General features: G+C 44.4%; 1 protein-coding gene across 3 annotated transcripts in view; it reads right to left on the bottom strand.

Moving 5' to 3' along the window:
* The window catches only part of TAOK1 (TAO kinase 1), a 133,552-nt gene extending 111,392 nt beyond the window's left edge, over positions 1 to 22,160 (bottom strand). The window contains exon 1 of one of the 3 annotated variants that reach the window (XM_038759151.1): positions 21,857 to 22,160. The gene's annotated coding sequence lies outside the window, so the exon portion shown is untranslated. Of the gene's footprint in view, positions 1 to 19,368; positions 19,433 to 21,856 lie in introns of those variants that run through there. The other 2 variants (XM_038759152.1, XM_038759153.1) reach the window with 2 other exon arrangements.
* Between the last annotated feature and the right edge of the window lie 518 nt (positions 22,161 to 22,678).

Raw genomic sequence — 22,678 nt, 5'->3', positions numbered from 1 at the left:
CCCCTCTCCACCCCCAACTTACCTCCTTCCCTTCCCCACAGCACCTGTATATATGTATATATGTTTGTACATATTTATTACTCTATTTATTTTACTTGTACATATCTAATTCTATTTATTTTATTTTGTTAGTATGTTTGGTTTTGTTCTCTGTCTCCCCCTTTTAGACTGTGAGCCCACTGTTGGGTAGGGACTGTCTCTATATGCTGCCAACTTGTACTTCCCAAGCGCTTAGTACAGTGCTCTGCACACAGTAAGCGCTCAATAAATATGATTGATTGATTGACTGAAAAATATGGCCTCCCTGTCTCCAGTCCACACTTCTCTATGCTGCCCAAACTATTTTTCTAAAAACATCAACCTGAGCCCATCTCCCCAATGGTGGCCCATCTCCCCAGTGGTGGCCCATCCATCTCCGCATCAAGTAGAAACTCTTCACCATCAGCTTTAAAGAACTCAATCGGGTCTCTTCCTCCTCTATAAATTATAGCATTCCTCGCTCCTTTCCCATTGCAACCCAGCCTGCAGACTTCACTCCTCTAGACCGTACATTCAACTCTAGACTGTAAGCTCATTTTAGGCAGGGAATGTGTCTACCAATTCTGCTGCATTGTACTCTCCCAAAAGCTTAGTACAGTGTTGTGCAAAAATTAAGTGCTTAACAAATACTACTGATTGATTGATAACATCAACCCACTTACTGTAGGTTAATTCATCTCTCTCACTATGGGCCCCTTGCTCACATGCACCCTCCAGCCTGGAACTCCCTTCCCCTTCATGTCTGACCAAGACCCCTCTTCCCATCTTCAAAGCTCTTCTAAAGTCAAAACTACTCCAGGAAGCCTTCCCTGACTAACCTCTTGTCTCCCTATCCTACTCTCCTTCCCATCTGCAACACCTGTGCACTTAAAGTGTCTACCCTTTGATATTCACTCCATCCCCACAGCATTTATAGTCACATTCTGTTGTATCCCCTCCTGTAATTTAATTTTATGTGTGTTTCCAATCACTGACACTGTGAGCCCCACATGGGACAAGGACTATGTCCAACCCAATTGGCTTGTGCTCCCCCCACACCCCCAAGTACTTAGTACAGTGCTGGTAGATAGTAAGCGCTTAACAAATACAATTTTAAAAAAATCAGTGGCATTAATTAGGTGCTTACTAAGGGCAGAGCAGTACACTAAACTAACAGTAGATTTAGAAGAGTAGATTGGAAGAGTAGATTGTAAACTCCCTGTGGGCAGGGAACTTGTCTACCAACTCTAACATAATGTACTCTTCCCACTAAAACAATAGTTTTCAAATGTTTGCTTTGCTAATAACCAGCTCTTAAAACACACATCTATAGGTATGATAGGGATTTACAAATATCCAAGGAAAAAAGTCTTTTCCAACCAGTCATGGAAAGGTATGACAATAATGGCATGTCACTGCCATTCATTAGCCCTTACACACTCATGTAGTTATGTCCCCAGATACATTACTACTCAAGTTGCAAGAAGAAGAATTATTACAAAAAGACTGAATCACACTGTTTTCTCTTCTCCATAGCAACTAGCTGTAGTTCTTCTCAAGTTGGTGGCTATCAATCATGACCTTGGGACAAAGTTCTATCTCAACCTGGCTTGTTTTACTCGAGCAGTGCAGCCTCATTGTTGGCCAGGGAAAAGGAGCCAGATGGGTTCCTGTGGACGTAGGTGGCCCTACCCTGCTTGAAAACGCCCTGTCTCAACAATATGGTTCTAATTCCAGCTCTGCCACTTGTCTGCTGTGGGACCTTGAGCAAGCCACTTACCTTCTCTGTGCCTCAGTTTCCTCATCTGTAAAATGTGTTTTTGATACCTGTTCTCCCTCCCACTTACACTGTAAGTCCCATGAGGGACTCTACCCTAGCACTTACTTAGCACAGTGCTTGGCACATAGTAGTGCTTAATACCACATTTCCTTTTATTATTATTATTATTGGCCCCTTGCCATCTGACTCCACTTCATTTCCTTCCACCACTGAAGAATCAACTAGTTATTGCCACGAGCCACGACTTGTAAATTAAAACAACTGAAAATAGCTAAGACCTCAAAATTTGACTTCTTCAATGAACTAACCAAGATGTTTGTTACACTGGCATACTCACTGCAAGAAAGCAACAGCTGCCTGAATGAAGGAAGGAAGGCACAGACAGTAAGATCTCAAATCATGCAATCATATAGTAAAAGGTAACTGAATGTTATGTTCCAAGAATAACTACATACAACAAAAGAAAATTATGTTTTCAGGAAAGAGGAATCATTTTATATCTTGATGGTACTTATTGGAAAAAATCTGAATTCCTTAGCAATTCATCTGAGCTGACTACCCCATACCACAAGCAGTGTATGATGTCATGTTCTATCTGTTTTTAAGAACACATACCAAAGTCACACCCAAGTAGTGAAGAATAATTTCACGGTGATTTTGAGAATGTCAGCTCTTCTTATATCTATATGAATCCAAGTAAATGCTAAACCGTGTGAATAATTTTAACCAACTTCACTCTGCAACAGGGCAATAAAGAGGAGCCAAACCTTCTAATTATGGCCCAATCATACAGCATGACCTGCCAGACATGCAAGTCTCACTGATTAACCAATACATGTGTCATATGTGTGTGTGTGTTTTATATTATATATTTGGAGGGGCAGGAGAAAGCGTCACCTTTCACCAAGTTTTCTTCTACTCTCCGGGCATGAAACCTAGGCCACTGTAACCATGGGAAACCTCTTATCCGATGAGACGATCCAGGGGAAGAATTACCATTAGGGTAGCAAGGACTGCTACCCAAAGCCCAGGTCACTAAGTGGTCCCTTGGCAAGGGAGATACAGGCTCTGGCCCACTTCAGCCCCAATCTGGCATCAGCAAAAAAAAAAAAAAAAAAACAGCTGGCCAAAGTGGTGGCTGGTAGTGAGTGCTGGAGTCCGGGGAGCAGGAACAACCTCCCACTTTCTTTCCAATCCCACACCAAAATGTAGGGTGGGGGAAGAGGGAAGGTCATGCTGGCCTGAGGTCTAGTACTGATAGCACCAGACTAATAGAAAGCAAATACTCTCCGAGAAGGCATTAAAAACACACAGATCCTATCATCAACACCCCTAGATTCCCAAACAGAAAGCAATGCACAAGTATAGTCAAGAGAAAAGTTATTTTCTCTATGTAGGACTGAAACACCACAAATTTCACCGTCATTTGGGGTTTGGTTTGGGGAGGTCACTTTGCCATCTGAACTTTTTAGAAGATGAACAAACCCCTCTGACACAGCAGTGTTAGTGGCCAGTGTTTGAGATTATAGGGAGATAACAAATGATAAATAACATCCACTTCTGCTTCACAAAGTCCCGAGTAACTCTGGCAAAGAAATGGGAGAGATGACTGAAAGGGGAAGCTGGACTCAGGCCAGCCCCCACATTCCTCCCCATTTCAGACCTCCTCTGAGCTGGAGAGTAGGTGGGGGACCCCATCTTCTGGCCAGGGAGGAGGTTGGGGCATTTTTGCGCAAACACGACAGGCCGAACTACAAACAGCAGCCCCTGTGTACTCACTGGAATTACGAATATCCACTGGGACGCCAGTGCACACGTAGCATCAGCCCCACCCGGGAGAGAGGCTGGGTCTCACTAAGCCTAGCCAGAGCTGCAGGCTGGGTATTGGGCCAAATTTCTAGGGCTTGATTCAGGCTGGTCACAGCCAAGGGTACATCACAAAAGCTGTAGTTTTAAATCATTCTGCCTCTATGTTAACATTTTATTTTACCTGTACCTATGCAGATCTGAAACAAGAGTAAGAGATTTTCTCCATCTTAAAATATTTCCACAAACTACATGCTCTCCTGTTTTGGAGAGCAGGATGGTAGGGCCCCAAACACTTGGGCTGCCTGTGATCCTCCATGTCAATTCTACTGGTCCTCTAACACCCAAAATTGTCTGGATTTGAATCTAGTCCATTCAAGCTGGACCCAGAGGTCCCAAGAATGCTACGTCAAACCAGGCTGATTTAGCTAGGGTCAGCTGTCCCCCCACCCCCACCCCAAAGCAGACCCTCACAGCCCTTCCCTCAAGTATTTGGACTTCATTTTTTAATTTATTTTGGGGGGGGGGGGGGGGGGAAGCTATGCACACATACTCAGCAGCCCAAAAAGCCAACCCCATGTGCAAGGAAGCCCTCCACAAGAAGGGTAGTCCCATTTCCAGTCAAGCTAATTAATCAGTCACAGGGCTTAGGAGTGGGAGTCAAGATGCTCCAGACCCCAGGTTTCCAAGTCACACAAGACTCTCAATTAGTGAACCCCAAATCCACGTGCACTCTCCTTTCCCTAACATTATTTACAAAATGGAACCTGAGGCTCATATGGCTAGTAGGGCTTAAAAGAGTTTGAGGAAAGATGCTTAATCCCATTTCCCCCAGGTCTATGCAAAATCGCAGAAGTACTGAGGAAGGAAACAACATGAGGGTGTTTTAAGCATAAAAGACCTCTACGACCAGTAATCTGGAGAGTTGATATCAGCATTCCCATCTGGACTTTTACTCTTGGGCCTGTCAACCAAAGGTATTTATTGAGCGCTTATGCTATGCAGAGCACTGTAATAAGCATTTGAGAGAGTACAATACAACAGAGGTGGTAGACATGTTCCCTGCCCACAACGAGATTACTGTCTGCAGGGACAACCTTTGGGATCCTAAAGGTTGGGCCATATGGACACAAAAGAAAGCTATAACTAGTAACTTACTGCAAATGTACACAGAAAGAATTCATGCATGATCTAATTTGGATATTACTGTTCAGGATAATCAAATGTTTTTAAAGTATATTGATGAAGGCAATTACCAAGAGCCCCTAAGATGACCTAGTATCTTCATAGCTATTATTATCGAAATTCACTGGTAATTCAATTAATCTATGCTACTGATTCTAAATTGGGGTATCCTCTGCCTCTAAAAATAGAGAAACAGCGTGGCCTAGAGAATAGAGCACAAGGCCTTGGAATCAGAAGGGCCTGGGTTCTAATCTTAGTTCCACCCCTTGTCTGCTCTGTGACCTTAGACAAATCACTTCACTTCTCTGTGCCTCAGCTACCTCATCCGTAAAATGGAGATTAAGACTGTGAATCCCATGTGGGACATAGATTGTGACCAACCTGACTAGCTTGTATCTATCTCAGCACTTAGTACAGTGCCTGGCACATAGTAAACACTTAAATACCACATTAAAAAAATCTGCAAGAATGCTAAAATTCCACTGTTTGGAAGAGAAATAGCATAACAAAAGCAATCAAGAATATTGCCTCTTGGGATGCAACTTTTCTATTCACACAATGATAAATAGCTGCATTTGTTTACTCTACTAAAGCCCCACTGAAAGAAAAGCTGAATCCAGGCTCCTCAGTCCAGGACCTCGGAGAACTAAATCAGATTTCACTTGGGCAGATGAACCGACAGGCAGAGCCCCACTGGGGACCAGGGAAGAAGCCAATGATACCCAGAAGGCCACTCATCCACCCTCCAAACCTTCCATGGGACGTGAGGGATAACCCCAAGGACAATCAATCAATCAATCGTATTTATTGAGCGCTTACTGTGTGCAGAGCACTCTACTCTCTACAAGGAATGGGGGAGTGGCCTGGCATCACGAGCGAGGCAGGGATATATGACCGCATGGGATAGGAACAATGGGGTGAGTTGGAGCAAAGCTCCGACAGCACCACTAATCCCTCAACCCAAGTTGGGAGCCTTTGGGCCTAGACTAGGAGCCGCTGAGAATGATCTGGCCACCTCCCCCACTTGGATGAACAAATGGGAAAAAGAAGATGGGCACCCCCTGCCCCGACTCCCTCATTCACCCTGGCGCTTTGAGGGGTCCCAGTATGGTTACAGCATTTGTGGGTCTTCAAAGAACTAGCTATTAAAACTTTCATAAGGAAAATGTCTCACGGGAAAGTGGAAAATTATGAACCTATAAATAGCCAAAAAGTTGAAGCACACATCGGTATGTTTTATATGACGGAATGCCTCACGTGTTTTACAAAACCTGAGACTGACCGCTCCCTGAACCTGTTTCTTCATCTATCAAAAAGAGGAACACAATCGCTAGCTATTTTTAAAGTGCAGTGAAATTTAATGTTAGCAAAGCACACTGAAATTCACTGATGAAAAATACCACTTAAGCAGAAAGTATTATTTAAAATGTCATATAAATACATTTAACTCGAACACATTAAAGAGTGATCGAAACAAGTTTATTTTGCTCACTATTCTTTAGCAGCACAACAAACTTCAAGATTTCAATAAATCCACATTCTGAGGATTAAATTTCAATCCATATTTTGAAAAGAATGATCTAAACCCCATTCTAGCTCCACTTCTAAACACTACTGCAATACCAAAACTGTTTGCTTGTATGAAATGAATTCCCCTAACACAAATTCCATCAACTAGTCTAATACTTCAATATGTATAATGCATTCATAAAACATACCAGCGTGTCACGGATTTTAATTATGCAGCATCACACAATAGAACAAAGTAACCGATCGACAAAGATGTCTACATTATGTCTTCCAAAGCCCTATTAAACCATCCAAATTTTGATCATGCTAATTGTATTCAGTAATCTTCAAAGAGAAAAACATAGAATTGCTGCCTTCCACCCCAAAACACAAACCTGAAGTACCACCAAAAGAGGATGAACTCAATTTACAACTCAGAATTCTGAGACACTGTTAAAAAAAAAAACTACCTTTAATCCAGTTGTTTCTTTCAAATAGAAAATGATGTGTGCCTTTAACATATTACCTTGTCAAAAAAAGAGAAAATTACACAAACTATTTTAAGTTTCAAACCTTCAGAGTTTCCTCGTGTTTATTCTTGGCCTGAACAAGTCATGTCTCATCAATATTAATAACCTTTTCTGCTAATAATGTGGACTCAGAACCCATCATCAGAAGATGTACTTTTTAAAAGTCACAAAAACATCCCAGATTTTGTTGGCTGAGGAAAGTTTAGCCAAGCCTCCAAGACAATGGAGATGGTCGCTCATTTAAAAGAGTCAGAACTTTTCGGGCTATGTTGTTCACTATGCTCTGTTTTTTGCAGTGGACTGGAGGGGAAAAAAAATCAGCTTGAGAGGATAATTCACCCTCGAAATGTAAATAAACAGGAGAAAAAAGTATTTTCTAATAGTATTAGACTAGCCTAAAGGCTTCACCGCACAAGCAGCATGGCATAGTGGGTTGAGCATGGGCCTGGGAATCAGAAGGGTCTAATCCTAGCTCCGCCACTTGTCTGCTCTGTGACCTTGGGCAAGTCAATTTACTTCTCTGGGCCTCAGTACCTCATCTGTAAAATGGGGATTGACACTGTGAGTCCCATGTGGGACAGGGACTGTGTCCAACCCAGTTTGCTTGTATCTACCCCAGTGCGTAGTACAGTGCCCGGCACATAGTAAGCACTTAAATGCCGTAGTAATAATAATAATAAAATAAAAAACAGGGAGGAGTGGGGAAGCAAGTATATGATGCCAACTTGTACTTCCCAAGCGCTTAGTACAGTGCTCTGCACACAGTAAGCGCTCAATAAATACAATTGATTGATTGATTGAAGCAGGGGAAGAAAGGCAGGAAGGTGGGAGGGAAGGGTCCCAGGGCTTTGGAGGATCGCAAATAAGTAGCACTGCGATAGCCGTAACAGGGACAAGGAAGATGTGGCTAGAGAGAAGTGATGCAGAGTAGCTGGAGTCGGTGGAAGCAGGACAGGGGAGACAGACAGAGGTGTGGGAAAATGGGGAAGTGAGGGAGACTGGGGAGAACTAAGCCAAGGGAAATTACAGAGGGACCAGGGCCTCCCGGACCCTGCAGGCCGAGGTCTCTGCCTATTCATCGTGCCCAAACCTCCCCAGACTCTCTGGCATGGTTTCTTCTCACTCAAGCTTTTCAGGGCCCAGTCCTATTGGTTGTCCATCAGAGTGTCTTGATATACACTTAGTTCAAACTACCACCAGCCATGCTGCGTTAGTACAGTTGGTGAAACAAACCTCTGCACACAAAATGGCCAACATCTACATCAATATAATCATCCCCTGCTGGCTCTCCAATAATAATACTAATAATGGTATGTGTTAAGAGCTTAGACACTGTACTAAGCGCTGGGGTGGATATAAGCAAATCGAGTTGGACACAGTCCCTGTCTCACATGGAGCTCAGAGTCTCAATCCCCATTTTAAAGATGAGGTAACTGAGGCCCAGAGAAGTGAGGTGACTTCTCACACTGCAGACAAATGGTGGAGCCGGGATTAGAACTCATGACCTTCAGACTCCCAAGCCCATGCTCTATTCACTAAGCCATGCTGCTTCCCTTCTGTGTCACAGACTGTGTCTGTACCCTTCAAGCACTTGACATTCACCCCACCTTCAGCTTCCCAGCACTCACACACACAAACAGTCTATTTTAATGTCTGTCTCTCCCTCTAGACTGTAAGCTCCTTCTGGGCAGGGAACATGACTACCAAATCTGTTGTACTCTCCCAGGTGCTTGGTATACGGAGAATACTCAATAAATACCACTGACTGATATTAACAATTGCAAAATGCTAGATTTTATTTGATCATCTCCGGGAAACATTCACTGGTTTTAAAATTTACCTTTGTTCTCAGCCTCGAACAGCTTTATCAACCACTGCTAGACTTTTCTCAAATCAAATCTGCTGAGTGCAATTGCCTAAATGATTAAAATGATCAAATTAATGCCTAAAAAATGAACAATATAGGCAAGACCTCCCCCCGCCACACCCTACACCCCACACCCCCAAAAAACTATATTTTTACAGGAGGCTGATTTTGGGTGTAGTGGGTCTCTCCAGAGATGATGATGATGATGATTATTATTATTATTATTATTTTATTCCACTGCTAGGCAACTAGCTCAACTCAATCAAAATGAAACACAAGTTTATGAGTCAAGAAACAAAATAGTACTATGATTCTATCTCTAAAAATCATGTTAACATACAGTGTATCCCTCCTAATGGTTAACAGAAAATATTTTCCTTTTTTCCCCAGATAATACATTTAAATTTGATTTTAAAAAGGCACTAAGACCCTTTTGGCATTAAACAGCATTCTGTTAAACACGAAAGGTAAAATGAATTAAAATAGCACAAAAACATTTCACTATCTATACTCATGAATTTCACAAATGTCCATTAGAAAAGATGAAAATAAAAGGGGTAGTTACATCTTCAGAGTTGCACAAACACAATATTTCTATTCTTAACTCATTTCTCTAGACTCCCAAGTGCTTAGCAGTATTTCACACAGAAAGCACCAAAACACATATCACTGATTGATAGACTGATTCCATCTTTCTTGAGGATGGAGAATGAATGTCAGTAACAATCAGAAAGTAGGCATATTTCCTGTCCCTATCAGAGCCAGACTTAAAATCTTGAAACCCTGAGTGAGAAAAACTAATGTTGTTTTACAAACACTATGTATTTAATGGCTCCTATCACCAAGGTAAAACTAATCTCCATTTCTACACAAGGATGAAAGATACTTTTCACTACAGTCTTCCAGGGCTTTTACTGGCCAGATGGTGATGGATTAATATGATTTTACTTGAAAGTAGTTTTCCTAAAGCTTAAAACACAAAGAGCTGTTTAGTTTGGGCAAAGAGGCAAGGTTTTCCAGATTTCAAGAACCAGATGAGGTTCAAAGGCTATAAACTTAGAATGACAGTATCCAATTCTGTAGAATTCTCCTGTAACATTGGTTTGGTTTTGTTCTTAAATGGTATTTGTTAAGCGCGATGTGCCAGGCACTGTACAAAGTGCTGTGGTAGATACAAGCTAATCAAGTTGGACCCAGTCCCTGTCCCACATCACCATCATCATCATCAATCGTATTTATTGAGTGCTTACTGTGTGCAGAGCACTGTACTAAGCGCTTGGGAAGTACAAGTTTGCAACGTACAGAGACAGTCCCTACCCAACAGTGGGCTCACAGTCTAAAAGGGGGAGACAGAGAACAAAACCAAACACACTAACAAAATAAAATAAATAGAATAGATATGTACAAGTAAAATAAATAAATAGAGTAATAAATATGTGCAAACATATATACCACATGGGGTTTACAGTCTTAATCCCCATTTCACAAATGAGGGAATTGAGGCTCAGAGAAGTAAAATGACTTGTCCAAGGTCACATAACAGACAAGCGGCAGAGCCAACATTAGAACCTAGATCCTTCTGACTCCCAGGCCTGTGCTCTAATCACCAAGCCGGGCTGCTTCACTTGAGTTGCTTACACTCTTGCAAACCCCATGTTCTGAAAAATGAGTTTTAGAACAAGTTTGCCTGGATCAACACTGTGAGCATCTTTACAACTGTTTCTTCTGACATCGCATCACCATCTAGCCAAGGAGCCACACACTGTAGATGGAAAACTGCCTACTAACAGCCTTCTCTGGATTCCACAGTTCTCTGCAGCGATCTGGCCTTTTCCCTCCTTCCAGTTCTGGTCACCTCCTTGAATGAGCTGCATACAAACCCACTGCCTTCACTTCCTCTCCACCAATCCCTTCTTAACTCATTTTTGACCCATTCAATCTGACAAGATCGCACTTTCCAAGGTCACCAGTGACCTTCGCATAGCCACGGCCTACTCCGTCCTAATCCTAACGGCACCTTTGACCATTAGGGTGCCTTTGACACTACTGCTCCGACTCCCATCCTCCCTTCGCCTTGGAAAATGACCAGATCATCATCATCAATCGTATTTATTGAGCGCTTACTATGTGCAGAGCACTGTATTAAGCGTTTGGGAAGTACAAATTGGCAACATACAGAGACAGTCCCTACCCAACAGTGGGCTCACAGTCTAAAACAGATCTTTGGTTTTGTCCACATGGTATTCATCTGGTTCTCCCACTTCTTTCTCAGTCCCGTTTGTTGGCTCCTCTTCCCTCTCTCATTTCCTAACTTGGGGATCCTACAAGTCCTTGTACAGGGTCCTGGTGGGCAGAGAATGTGTCCAACAACTCTGTTGCATTATACTCTCCCAAAAGCTTAATATAGTACTCTGCATATAGCACTCAATAAATACTACGCTCACTCCTCTAGGGCAGCTCATCAGCTTGCAAGGCTTCAGCTATTACCTCTTTGCAAATGATTCACAGAATCAGCCCCCTCTCCCACCAATGATCTCGCCCTTCTTGCCTCAAACTCATCATGTTCCACTTCACATTTTCCCTACCAAAATCCTGCCCTTCCCCTTTCTCACGTCTGTCCACAGCACCATCATCCATCCTGTCTCAGAATCTCACAACCTGGGTGTTGTCCTTTGAATCGTCTCCATCTTTCAGCTCTCACATCCAATCAACTGCCAAATTCTGCCCAAAACATTTCCCATGTCTACTCTTTCCTCTCCAGCCAAACCCCCACTAGTTCTGTCTCGCTCACCAAACCACATTAGATTACTAAAACAGCCTACTCTCTGGTCTCCCAACCTTCCTCCCTTCTCCCTCCAACCTTTCCTCTACGCTGCTACTTGGCCTGGAATGCCCTCCCTCCGCACATCCGGCAAGCTAGCTCTCTTCCTCCCTTCAAAGCCCTACTGAGAGCTCACCTCCTCCAGGAGGCCTTCCCAGACTGAGCCCCCTTTTTCCTCTCCTCCTCCCCATCCCCCCCCACCCTACCTCCTTCCCCTCCCCACAGCACCTGTATATATGTTTGTACAGATTTATTACTCTATTTTACTTGTACATATTTACTATTTATTTTGTTAATGATGTGCATCTAGCTTTATTTCTATTTATTCTGATGACTTGTCCACACATTTTGTTTTGTTGTCTGTCTTCCCCTTCTAGACTGTGAGCCCGTTGTTGGGTAGGGACCGTCTCCATATGTTGCCAACTTGTACTTCCCAAGTGCTTAGTACAGTGCTCTGCACACAGTAAGCACTCAATAAATATGATTGAATGAATGAATCTTCCTGAGATGTTGCTCAGGATAATTCTCTCCATTCCTCAAAAACTTCTCATGGCTGCCCCCTCCCTCCAGAGCAAACAAAAACTCCTTACCGTTGGATTCAGGGCTGCCCACCAGCTTTTTTGACCTTATTTATCAACTCTTTTCACCCACTACTCCCCAGCTTGCACTCTCTGCTCCTCACAAGCAGCACTGGAAAAGCAGCACGGCCTAGGGGAGAAAGCACAGGGCTGGGAGTCAAGAGATCTGGGTTCTAATCCCGGCTCCGCCATTCCCCTGTTGTGTGACCTTGGACAGGTCTGTTAACTTCTCTGTGCCAGTTTCTTCACCTGCAAAATGGGAAGTCAATATCTGTTCTCCCTCCCCATTAGAATGTGAGCTCCATATGGGACAAGGACTGAATCTGATTTGATTGATTCTACCTCAGCCCTTAGCCCAGTATATAGCAATGCTTAACAAATACTGCAATTATTTATCAATCAACCAATGGCATCTATTGAGTGCTTTCTGTGTACAAAGCACAGTACTAGGCACTTATTACATAATGGTAATACTTATTGTTATTACAAGCTCGCTTAATGAACCACGCTCCCGACTCTGCCACCTCCGATCCCTTGCTCATGTTCTTCTCCCAGCCTGGGAATCACTCCGTCGGATCTTCCCATCTTCAAGGAATTCCCCCAAAATCCTACCTCCTCCAGGAAGCCTATCTTCCCCAACTAATTCCCATCACTCTGAGTTGTTTCAACCCGACAGCCACCCCTACCACTTATGTACTGATACTTATCCTCTGCATTTATGCATACATGATTTGCACTAACATGCACATGCATCTTCCACCTGTACATTCAATTACTTGTTCTGATGTATTTTGATATTTCTTCCTGGCATATTCACTCTATTACTTCGCTGATCTTTGTTGCTCTTACTATTTGTAAATAATTAGGTATATCTGTCTCCACCATTTGGTTATAAGCTCCTTGTATTTTTACTTTTGTGGTGCTTTCCTCCAGTGCTTAGTACAATGTACTGCACCTCGTAGGTGCTAAATAAATACCACTCTTACTATTACTGAAGCATTTTCTTTCCAAAATGTGTAGTGAAATCCGATGTTTCATTTTTAATGGTATTTGTTAAGCACTTACTATGTGTCAGGCACTGTACTAAGCACTGAGGTAGACACAAGATAAATACAAGACATGAGAGTACAACAGAGTTGACAGACACGTTCCCTGCCCACAACGAGCTTACAGTCTAGAGGGGGAGATACATTAACACAGAGATATTAATGACAGAAGATTCATGCCTGAAACAGGTAAAGGATGTGTACATTAGCGGACAAGACGGAAAGGGCCAAGGGACCTCGGAGACCCAGGGAAAGCAGGGGATGCGCTCGGATCAATATTCACGCTCACAAAGGTGTCCTTGCCTAGAGCGTAATAAGCAGCAGTGGTAGCAGGAAAAGACCAATGCAAGAGTGACCCAGGTTCCTGACATGGCCCCTGAATGGGAAACAATCCTAGTGCAGCAGGGCCAGTGCTGGAGATTGGCCAACCAGAGGCTAATCTTCCCTCACTTTCTCCTGCTCCACCGAGCCGCTTATTTATATATTTATTTTACTTTGTACATATCTACTCTATTTATTTTATTTTGTTAGTATGTTTGGTTTTGTTCTCTGTCTTCCCCTTTCAGACTGTGAGCCCACTGTTGGGTAGGGACTGTCTCTATATGTTGCCAATTTGTACTTCCCAAGCGCTTAGTACAGTGCTCTGCACATAGTAAGCGCTCAATAAATACGATTGATGATGATGATGATGATGCTGAGGTCATCGCCACAGGTCAGTATCAGTCTGGGCGGCGTGTGTGACTGACTGCACAGCCGTGCGTGTGGATGTACGTGTCTGAGAGTAGGTGGGTGGGTAACGATGCCTAAGTGCATGTGTGGCCCAGTGACAGATCTGTAACTTTTTTTTTAATATATTAATGTCTATCTCCTCGCCCACCCCCCCAGACTATAAGCTTGTTGTGGGCACGGACTGTCTGTTTACTGATGTACTCTCCCAAGCACTCAGTATAGTGCTCGGCACACAGTAAGCGCTCAATAAATATCACTGAATGAATGACAGTAAGGCAGGAGGAGGGGATGGCTGCTGATTGGGTCCCCCCCATCTCCCAGGCCTTAGCCCCACAGCAGGGGCTGTGCTGTGACTACAACCCTGCTCTTTTAGAGGCAGGGCTGCATGGAATAGGAAGGGGTTAAGGTGGAGCATGGCAAGGACAGGAATTCCCTATTCCTGGACCCTCCCAACTAATTGCCACCTGAGGCCACTTCCAAGCCAACCAGAGCTCAAATCAGAGAGCAACATGTCCAATTTTAGATGAGTAAACAGTGACAAATGTAGAGTCCGCAAATATTACCCACAATAATAATGAGGTTTAATTTGTTTAAATTACATCATATAAAAATATAGCCTGAAAATGAAAAAGCTCACCTTCTACTTTCTTCAAATACAATTGATGGGCTTGTTCCAATTAATACACTGAATGCCCTTCTGTCTCTCTTTACAAAACATGGATAGCTCAGATTAACAGAAAATCAAGAGCCATAAAATAAAAAATTCCCATTCGGCCTAGCTGAAAAGCCTGAAAGATAAGTCTGGTTCAAATTCCTAAGGAGGTAAGAACACAAATCCTCAATTCAAGTACTAGGAATAATATTTATTAAGCGCTTATTAAGCCCACAGCACTGTTCTAAGCATTGGGAGAGAACACCCGGGTGGGAATTAGACATAATAGTAATAATGGCATTTATTAAGCGCTTACTATTGGCATTTATTAATGGCATTTATTGATGGCATTTATTGATGGCATTTATTGATGGCATTAATTTATTTATTGATGGCATTTATTGATGGCATTAATTTATTTATTGATGGCATTTATTGATGGCATATTGATGGCATTAATTTATTTATTAATGGCATTTAATAATGGCATTTATTAAGCACTGTTCCAGCACTTAGAACAGTGCTTTGCACATAGTAAGCGCTTAATAAATGCCATTATTATTATTATTATTATTATTATTATTATTATTATTACTATGTGCGAAGCACTGTTCTAAGTGCTGGGGAGGTTACGAGGTGATCAGGTTGTCCCACAGGGAGCTCACAATCTTAATCCCCATTCTACAGATGAGGTAACTAAGGCACAGAGAAGTGAAGTGACTTGCCCAAAGTCACACAGCTGACAATTGGCGGAGCCGGGATTTGAACCCATGACCTCTGACTCCAAAGCCTGGGCTCTTGCCACTGAGCCACACTGCTTCTAGACATGGACCCTGTCCCTTCTGGGGAATCTAAGAATTCAAAGGATGGTAATTTTTTTTTTAAAAAAAAAACAGCATTAAGCAGCTTTATGCTTCCTTATCCATGCATGCACACACCCTTCTTAGACTCAAATGAACTTTTTTGGGGGGGGGGCGGGGGAGCCATGTTAATGTAAGTAAAGGAAGACCTGGAAGAAATTCAAATTCAACATTAGAGGGTTTTTTTCATATGCTCTACTCCAATCTCTAGTGTTATCTTCTTTGCTGTCTACCATGACTCCCTGAGTAATGCCTGAGTTTTCCTTGACATTAATGTTAGGAAAAGCTTTTTGTCGAGCTGGTGTTTTAAAATTACTTTGCAATATATTCGCCTGATGAGGAACACGAATGTTCTTATTTCTTGAAACTAGAGGCCAACCTGAGTGTGCCCAGCCCACATGACTCATTAGACCCCTGTGAGGCCAGTACAAAAGTCACTCCCCAGCCGCACTCCGACTTAGTTTAGATGCCCATCTTGTGCTTCTGCAAACCCCCTGCTGCCAGCCAAGGAGAGGTAGGTGCAGCAGGGCAGCTAGGCCACTCTAGGTCACAAATGAGGTCAAGTCAAAATGGAAGCAGCCTGGGCCTTGTCTCTGGGAACGCTGATATCTCTTTTTGATTTTGCCCAAGGACACTGTCCCCTGGGCTACCAGAACTACCATTCAAGCGGCCCACAGGGGAAAGGGAAAACTGAATATAAGTGGCACAGGCCCCCAGGTCATTTCCATTTCAGCCACGGCTCACTCTGAATCTGGCTTCGAGCTGGACCCATCTCGGACGCTGCGGCCCAGAACCCCGCTCAACCCGGGCCTGGCTAGAGATTTCCGATCCTAAAAGCCCATTAAATTCTTGTGGGTTTTACAAATAAAATCCCAAACGTTCCCCCCCGCCCCCTCCCCCGAATATAAAGTAAGCACACCTAGGAGCAAATGTAGAAATTGCAAATGCCAACGTGTTGAGTAGGTTTTTACATAAATAAAACTAGATTCTGTAAACTACCCAGCAGATACACACTGGTGGAAATCGAGGTTCACTCAACCAGGGCTCTGAAAGATGCTCTCTGGCTTAACTATAATGTGCAAATACCTACAGCTTTCAATTTCTGCCCAAGCACTTGTATAGACAAGTTTGAATTAGTAATTACTGCAATAATAAGTTGTTTGAGTTAAGTAGTGATCACATGCTGCAGTAGAGAGATAGCTAACAAAAAGCGAACCTTTTCCGCTAGTCTGGAAGTTCCTTGTGGGACCATGTCTACCTACTCATACTGTAGTCTCCCAAGTGCCTCAGCACAGTGCTCTGCACATGGTAAATGCTTAATAAATACCACTGACTGATTAAAAAGAGAGGAAGAACTAGAAATAATTCCATTTATTTTGATGATAGTGATACCTGTCTACTTGTTTTGTTTCTAGACTGTAAGCCCGTTCTTGGGTACAGGCTGTCTCTGTTCCTGAACTGTACTTTCCAAGCGCTTAGTACAGTGCTCTGCATACAGTAAGTGCTCAATAAATACAACTGAATGAGTGAATGAATAGAAATGCAAATGTTGCAATGCCAGTGGCCCAGCCACCCGGGAATACCTTTTCGCATGGCAATTTTGAAATGCATCCAAATTCTTTGGAGCAGCTCGACAATGCCCATCTTGCTTCAACAGTTGGCTCCCACAAAACTCTAACTGGGATTAGGTATTAATGCCTAACAATCAACAACAAAAATTCTCAAGATTAATTAGAGCACACAGCCTATGGCTGGTCATGGTTAGCCCTATTGGGAAGATCCAAGGAGAAAATACATCCAAACACTTCTGTGGTTATATGGTGGAAGGAAGAGAAGTTGTCACTTTAACAGTGCATTATAATACAGGATCAGTGATGAGCCACGTATTTCCATGAAAAAAGTATTTTTCTTTCTTTTCCAAACATTAGAACATTGTTATTGACCCACTGTTGGATCTATTGTTCTCCCTAAGACTATATACAGGGAGCGCAACAATCGCGTTGTAGATACAGTTATTGATCCTTTCTAACCTTCAATTTAGGGCCTTTTGAATACATGAAGATAAAAGAAACTGAATTTTCACAAGCCGCTAAATGTTTCAGTGCCTTAAAGGCAATTCCTATAAATTTCAAAAATTTGGAAAGAAAAAACAAACCAAAAACCAACACACCACTCAGCTAGGTTTTGCAAATTCTTCCATCTATAAAATCTGGGAATAACCCCGGACACAATTAACCCACGGTACATATTGGGAAGAAAAGCTCGAAAAGATAATTAATAGTAGAAGAACAACATGTGATGGAGGTACATTGTCATCTGGACACCAGCTAGCAATGACAACAGAGCCATGTGTCATTCATTCAAATACCTGGACTCCTCCTAGATTCTGGTTTAACTGTGATAATGGAACACCCTTGAAGTCTAATTTTTAATCAACATGGAAAAACAGATTTTATAACATGAATTGCACCACAGAGGGAAATCTACAATATGACAACTTGGGACAACGAAATAGAAATTCACATGTATGTGTTTGACTGACAAGAAAAAATAATTATAAAAAAAAGGCCGGGGACATATGCATCACCAGAGCAATATTCCACGCAGATGATCGCATTAGTTATTATTTAGGTCTGGCCTTGGACACCAGCAGTGAACCTATTCAAAAGTCAGTATAAACAGAGGCAAAATCAGAATGAAGTAAAAATGAGGAGTCAATCTAGCTTCCAGGTAAAACAAATCTGAGCTAAACATATCCCACCGGAAGTACAATTATATCAAAAATCTAAAAATGAAATGGCTTTTAGATGTAAACATGTCATTATTGACCGTGCTAAAGACACGCTGAAATTTCATTGTCTTGAAAACAAGTTTATCCATTGCAAGATGCAACACATCAGAGCATTACACATAGGGAAAACTCTTCCGGCCTCTGATCTACAACATTCAACAAGGTACATTAATGTTCACTACAGAAGACATTTTGGAGAATGAAATTAAAAGCTTCCCCACAAGATAGCCTTCCCTCAGATACATAAAAATTACAATTCGGCATATCCAACATATACACTGCATTTTTAAACGATAACATTTAATCCGAAGGTTAGTATACCAACCCTGAAACCTAATGAATTTCTAAAAGCCAAAAGACATATTTTGTTCAGTTCATTAACACTCTCTAAAACGCAAGTCAAACGGGCTAGGCCTTGCTTGATATCTAGATGATAAATGACAGAAATAGAGCACTCCTAGAGGGGAAAAAAAATAACAATAAGGCCTTCAAGACGAATCACACTCGGATTATAAAAGGCCCTACCTGCCTACCATCCGAATGATGATGTTTTGAAGTTAATTTTTCTTTTCCCCCACCCCAACCATGTCCGTCCTACTCTTAAAGGGGAAGGCCTACCACAAATAGATCGAAGTAGGTCAAGTTGGGGGAGCATTTATTTTCAAACCGGTGTGACAAGAAGCCAAAGAGACACCACCACAACAGAAGGACCAACGTATTTAACTGCACAAATCTAGATCCTGTTAGGTTTTCCTGCAAAACAGGCTGCAAAACACTAAAATCGGTCAGCAAGCAGATACACTCTCAACAAGAGAGATCGCTCACTTGGATCATTCTCCTAATAAATTCCTGTGCGGAACAATATTTACACTAATAATTCACTACCCTGGGAGGTATTAATGTCCGACCCGCCACGGGCACCCTGGAATCCAAAATCTTTTCTTGGAAATTTTCTGGAAGTACAGAAAGTCACCCCTATGGAAGGGTGGATGGGGGGGGACTATAACAAAGGGAGAGAATTGGTCGATGATGATTTCTACCTCCACTCCAACCTACTCACAAGTATATCAATCTAGTGTTCGCAAAACAATGAATATAAGGAGTCAGACCCATCCAAACAGCCCCTACGCGGGGAGGGGCGACTGTCTCAAAAAAGCAAACATCTCCCAACGGCAGCAACCAGAGAGCAGACATACCTTTCGCCTCACCGTGACAGGCCTGGGGAAAGGGGGTGTCAAACCGGTCCCGGTTATCGATTAAAAACAGGGGGAAAGGAGGCAGCTCTCCGTTGGAAGCGCCATTCCCTCCTCCCTTCGATCTACACCCGGGTCTATGAAGAAGCCTGGACTTCTGCAGCATTGCAGTAGAGAACGGGGAGGAGGGGTGAGGGGTGAGAATCCTGCTCCCCCCTCGGGAAAAAAAAAATGGGGGGGGGGTGATGAGCACGTGGAGGAAAACAAATTCTGGGATCCGGGCAAATGCAGGGGCATCGTTTCCCCCCCAACTGGGGGCACCCAGGGGGCACGGGAAGGGGGGGCTGCCAAAGTGCGGCCCAGCTGGGGAGGGCGAAACTCATTCACTCATATTTATTGAGCGCTCACAGTGTGCAGAGCACTGTACTAAGCGCTTGGGAAGTCCAAGTGGGCGAAATATAGAGACAGTCCCTACCCAACAACGGGCTCACAGTCTAGAACGGGGAGACAGACAACAAACATGGAGACAGGACAGTCACTCGTTCAATCGCATTTACTGAGCGCTCACTGTGTGCAGAGCACCGGACTAAGCGCTTGGGAAGTCCAAGTGGGCAACATATAGAGACAGTCCCTTCCCAACAACGGGCTCACAGTCTAGAAAGGGGAGAAAGACAACAAAACATGGAGACAGGACAGTCACTCCTTTAATCGTATTTATGGAGCGCTCACTGTATGCAAAGCACTGTACAAAGCTCTTGGGAAGTCCAAGTGGGAACATTCATTCATTCAATCGTATTTATTGAGTGCTTACTGTGTGCAGAGCACTGTACTAAGCGCCTGGGAAGTACAAGTTGGCAACATATAGAGCCGGTCCCTACCCGACAACGGGCTCCCAGCCTAGGGGGGGGGCCAGACAACAAAACATGGAGACAGAACATTCAATCGTATTTATTGAGCGCTCACTGAATGCAAAGCACTGTACTAAGCGCTTGGGAAGTCCAAGTGGGCAACATTCATTCATTCAATCGTATTTATTTATTGAGCGCCTACTGTGTGCAGAGCACTGTACTAAGTGCTTGGGAAGTATTGGCAACATACAGAGCCGGTCCCTACCCGACAACGGGCTCCCAGTCTAGAAGGGGAAGAAAGACAGCAAAACATAGAGACGGAACATTCAATCGTATTTACTGAGCACTCACTGTATGCAAAGCACTATACTAAGCGCTTGGGAAGTCCAAGTGGGCAACATATAGGGCCGGTCCCTACCCGACAACGAGCTCCCAGTCTGGAAGGCGGAGCCAGACAACAAAACATGGAGACGGAACATTCAATCCTATTTATTGAGCGCTCACTGTATGCAAAGCACTGTACTGAGCGCTTGGGACGTCCAAGTGGGCAACATATAGGGCCGGTCCCTACCCGACAACGAGCTCCCCGTCTGGAAGGGGGAGCCAGACAACAAAACATGGAGACGGAACATTCAATCCTATTTATTGAGCGCTCACTGTATGCAAAGCACTGTACTGAGCGCTTGGGACGTCCAAGTGGGCAACATATAGGGCCGGTCCCTACCCGACAACGGGCTCCCAGGCAACAAAACATGGAGACGGACCATTCAATCCTATTTATTGAGCGCTCACTGTATGCAAAGCACTGTACTAAGCGCTTGGGAAGTCCAAGTGGGCAACATATAGAGCCGGTCCCTACCCGACAACAGGCTCCCAGACAACAAAACATGGAGACGGACCATTCAATCCTATTTATTGAGCGCTCACTGTACGCAAAGCACTGTACTAAGGGCTTGGGACGTCCAAGTGGGCAACATATAGAGCCGGTCACCATCATCAATCGTATTTATTGAGCGCTTACTATGTGCAGAGCACTGTACTAAGCGCTTGGGAAGTACAAATGGGCAACATATAGAGACAGTCCCTACCCAACAGTGGGCTCCCAGTCTGGAAGGGAGCAAAACATGGAGATGGGACATTCACTCGCTCGGTCGTATTTATTGAGCGCTCACTGTGTGCAGAGCACTGGACTAAGCGCTTGGGAAGTCTAAGTGGGCAGCATATACGGTCCCTACCCGACAACGGGCTCACAGTCTGGAAAGGGGAGACAGACGGCCCTTCCGAGAATCAATCAATCAATCAATCGTATTTATTGAGCGCTTACTATGTGCAGAGCACTGTACTAAGCGCTTGGGAAGTACAAATTGGCATCACATAGAGATAGTCCCTACCCAACAGTGGGCTCACAGTCTAAAGGGGGGAGACAGAGAACAGAACCAAACATACCAACAAAATAAAACAAGTAGGATAGAAATGTACAAGGAAAATAAATAAATAGAGTAATAAATATGTACAACCATAACACCTATATACAAGAAGAACGGGGTGTCTCCCCACGGCCGCCGTCAGGGCGGAGACCCCTCCCCACGCCCCTCCGCCCAACCGGGGTGTGTGTGTGTGTTGGGGGGGGGGGTCCCCCTTACCCTTGTGCCGCCAGCCCCGGCGCCCGGGGGGATGAGGAGGATGAAGAGGAGGAGGAGGAGGGGGCCCGGGGCCTCGCCGCCCCCTCCTCCCGGAGCTCCGAGCTCTGCGACAAAGCGGGGTCCGACGGGGCGGGCGGGCCCTGACAAGATGGCGCGGGGACCCGGGCCGGGCCTCGCCCGCCTTCTTCTCGTTCCCTCAGGCCGGTCCGGTCCGGTTCGGGGCGCGCTCACAAAGGGACGGGAGGCCGGGGCGGGCCCAAGGATGGACGCCTCGTCGCTCTGTCGGCCGGAGGTGGGGAGGGGACCGGCGCCCCGTCCCTCCCTCCCCTTCCTCTTCCTCCTCCTCCTCCTCCTTCCCTTCCTCCTCCTCCTCCGGGCCGCCGGCCGTTCGCCTCCCGCTCGCGCTCCCCCGGAGCCCGACTCCAGCCGCCGCTCTCGCGAGACTTCCCGCCCGGCGCGAGAGGGTGCGCGCGCCCGGCGGCTGAGGCGATGGCGGGCCGCCCCTCCCTCAGCCCCCGAAGTGAGGGGCCGCCGCTCCACGCCCGGCCCTCATTCATTCGGTCGTATTTATTGAGCGCCTACTGGGTGTGGGGCACTGTACTAAGCGCTTGGGAAGTCCAAGTGGGCAACATAGAGAGGCGGTCCCTACCCAACAGCGGGTTCACGGTCTGGAAGGGGGGCCAGACAACAAAACACATTGACAAAATAAAATAGAGACAACAAAACACATTAACAAAATAAAATAGAGTATTAAATCTGTACAAACATATATATAGGTGCTGTGGGGAGGGGAAGGAGGGGGCTCGGTCTGGGAAGGCCTCC

This window comes from Tachyglossus aculeatus, chromosome 17 (assembly GCF_015852505.1).
Source record: "Tachyglossus aculeatus isolate mTacAcu1 chromosome 17, mTacAcu1.pri, whole genome shotgun sequence".
Lineage (NCBI taxonomy): Eukaryota > Metazoa > Chordata > Mammalia > Monotremata > Tachyglossidae > Tachyglossus > Tachyglossus aculeatus.
The sequence above is the reverse complement of the archived record's forward strand: the minus strand, read 5'-3'. Positions and strand labels throughout refer to the sequence as shown.